Source organism: Megascapheus bottae, chromosome 9 (genome assembly GCF_031878675.1).
Source record: "Megascapheus bottae isolate mThoBot1 chromosome 9, mThoBot2.hap1, whole genome shotgun sequence".
Classification (NCBI taxonomy): Eukaryota; Metazoa; Chordata; class Mammalia; order Rodentia; family Geomyidae; genus Megascapheus; species Megascapheus bottae.
In genome coordinates, this window is record NC_143517.1 from 15,834,770 (window position 1) to 15,838,238 (window position 3,469).

General features: G+C 39.8%; 1 pseudogene; it reads right to left on the reverse strand.

Moving 5' to 3' along the window:
- Positions 1 to 976: 976 nt before the first annotated feature.
- On the reverse strand, positions 977 to 2,588 carry LOC150058813 (periphilin-1-like; annotated as a pseudogene).
- Positions 2,589 to 3,469: the final 881 nt, after the last annotated feature.

Here is a 3,469-nt window from a genome sequence, read left to right on the forward strand (position 1 = left end):
AGATTAAAGGACATCTAAAAAGTGACCAGAATAAAATATTCAGATTATAGAGTAGTAAAAGAATAATTTGCAAATCATTTAATTCTGAGCATGTGATCATATTTTTTCAAGTATGGGCCTATGAAAATGTAAAACTCCAATGCTCCTATTATGTGGAGTTTTTTCTTCAGAAAGGCATTTGAGGCATCACATCTTTAAAATACTTACCTTTCATCTCAAACTGCTCTTTTATTCTTATTATATGATACTTGTACAAGGAATTATTTATTTGGAAAAATATTTTAAGGTGTGTTTTAGAGGTTTTAATGTTTTTGTTGTTGTTGCTGAATGAGAGTTGTTCTCAAAGCAAATATTCATTAAGATACCAGGATACTGTTTATTAGGATGGTACACTCCACCTGCTAAAGGCCTAACAAAAGAATCAGGTTAAAACAATCATCATCATCATTATCATCATCATCATCATCATCATCATCATCATCATCATCACACCTCAAAATGCTAGCAGTTTTCATATGGCAATCTCCATTACAAGTATGCAAAAGACTACACATGTTTAAGTGGAATGATGTCTACTTATAAATTACACTCACATGACAAAACAAATCACCACATGCTGTGGAAGATAGTAGAACAGGAGTAAGTATAAAAGACTGCTCTCCAGGACTGCTTTATCAAAGCTCAACAAAATAACCATCATTTTTTTTGTGTGAGGGTGGGGGAAGGTGGGGAGGGTGGGAGGTAGTTGGTGGGGGAGTGGTATAGGCAGGGAATATGAACTAGGTGGCTTTGTGTTTAGAAAAAAATTATAATCAAAATATTTATTTTAGATGTTTAACTAAATTGGAAATGTGGCCAAATAACTTTTGTAACAAAAGTTCTATACATTATGGATTTACACAAATTCAGAGGTGGAGGAGGGAGGGTGGTTACATCTAGAAACATTTTTCTTTATTTTGCCTGAACACTAATTCTTCTAAAAATGCTCTCCAAAATCTTGAGTAGAATTATCATATTCTGCAATGAAATTCTTTAGTTCTTCAACACACCGCTCACCTATTTCATGTAAATTCTGTCTCAGTTCAAATTGCATTGACTGTTCTAATGAAGGATCTTTTTCAATCAGCATTTTCACCCACCACCCCGAAAGTTTCACAGTCTTGGCCACCCCGAAAGTTTCACAGTCTTGCCGGTAAACCTGCTCAATCTCTTTGGGTTTTGATGCTATTGCTTTAGAGTGACTGTCTAGCTGACTGTCTTCAAATAATTCTGTCCCATCTGTTGTGTTCGACTCAGGTTCTTCCGGCTGGTCAATTAGTAATGGTGCAGCAGGTACAATCTCAAACTCAGTAATTTCAGGCAAGTTACTCTCATCGGACTTCTCTAACTTTTCCACAGCCCACTTGCTTGCAGCCTCGGCCAGTTCCTTTTCGGTTAACCTAGTGGGTTTGTCTAACACCTTTGATGAAGGAACTGCTGAAGAGCTTGAAGGTGTTTTCAAAGACTGAGCAGATCTCTCTTTACTTCTATGCTGAGACTGGTGAAATGAGTATGACTTGCTCTGTTCTGGAGAGTAGCCCCTGCTGCTGACACTGGAGCCAGACCTGCTGTGTGGAGAGTCCTTTCGACCACCTGGTGATTCTCCCTTTTTATGGGGAGAACGGTCCTGTGAATAATGGGAAGAGTAGAAACTTGTCCTTCTAAAGCCATCTCTTGTGTTCCTGTACTCAGGCTGTCGGCTTGTAGAATGATCATCTCTACTCCATCTATATCCAGATTCATCTCCTCTGTGAGGTAGAACATTCCTTCGATCATGAGAAAACTGCGGCCCTTGTCATAGCCTCGGAAATCAACATGACTGTAATATCTATTGTAGCTTCCTTCATCAGGTCTGTCTAGTAGCCGAGGTCTCTCTTCTAGCAGTGGTGGTCTCTCTTCTAGCAGTGGAGGTCTCTCTTCTAGCAGTGGTGGTCTCTCTTCTAGCAGTGGAGGTCTCTCTTCTAGCAGTGGAGGTCTCTCTTCTAGCAGTGATGGTCTCTCTTCTAGCAGTGGAGGTCTCTCTTCTAGCAGTGGTGGTCTCTCTTCTAGCAGTGGAGGTCTCTCTTCTAGCAGTGGTGGTCTCTTTTTCTAGCAGTGGAGGTCTCTTTTCTAGTAGTGGAGGTCTCTCTTCTAGCAGTGGTGGTCTCTCTTCTAGCAGTGGAGGTCTCTCTTCTAGCAATGGAGGTCTCTCTTCTAGCAGTGATGGTCTCTCTTCTAGCAGTGGAGGTCTCTCTTCTAGCAGTGGAGGTCTCTCTTCTAGCAGTGGTGGTCTCTCTTCTAGCAGTGGAGGTCTCTCTTCTAGCAGTGGAGGTCTCTCTTCTAGCAGTGGTGGTCTCTCTTCTAGCAATGGAGGTCTCTTTTCTAGCAGTGGTGGTCTCTTTTTCTAGCAGTGGAGCTCTCTTTTCTAGCAGTGGAGGTCTCTTTTCTAGCAGTGGTGATTTCTTTGGCACAATATTAACTTCTCTATTGTAGGCATCACTGGTGTGATTCCGAGGCAGCCCTCTTTCTCCGGGGAGCCTTTCATAGTCATACCACCCCTCAGACCACATTTCATCCTTTCTGTAAGCCACGAAGCTTCCAGAGGAATCCCACGAAATCCAGTCCTCTGCCCATGACCACCAATATATTTCTTTTTTGTATTGTAATGTGTCTTGGTGTGAATCTTTTTCCATACTACCCTGTGAATTCATGATTTCCTTAAACTTAGAGAGTTTTCGGTCATTATTTCTCCAAATCTCTTTACTTTTCTTCTCCTATGAATTACACCGTGCATGTATAGATTTCCCTAATAGTGTCACATAAATCTCTTAGGCTTTGTTCATTTGTCTTTATTTTTTTTTCCCTTTCTGTTTCTAAGACTTAGTGATTTCAAAGGTCTTTTATTCAAGTCCAGTGATTCTTCTGCCTCTTCAATTCTGATAGTAAGCATCAAAATTTCTGTTTGGTTTCACTTTATCATTTCTTTTATTTTCTTTTTACTGGTCCTGGGGACTGAACTAAGAGCTTGGGCACTGTCCTTGAGCTTTCTCAAGGCTAGCACTCTATCCTTGAGCCACAACACCACTTCTGATTTTTTCTGTGTATGTGGTACCAAGGAATCAGACCCAGGGCTTCATGCATCCTAGCCAAGCATTCTACCAACAGGCCACACTCCCAACCCTCATTTTATCTTTTTATCTTTGTTTATAGTTTAATTTCATTTGTATGTTGTTTTCCTGACTTCTCTTAGTTATTCCCTTAATCTATATTTTCCTTTAGTTTGTTGAACATATTTGACAGTTAAAGTTTTAGTCTTGTAAGTCTGTTGTTTATGTTTCCCCAGGGAAAGTTTGTGCCTCTTTATTTTCTTTCTTTGAATTGACCATGTTTTCATGTTTTTGTTTTGGTATTTTTTTTTGTTTTATTTTGTAAAATGAGTAGTCGAGAAATG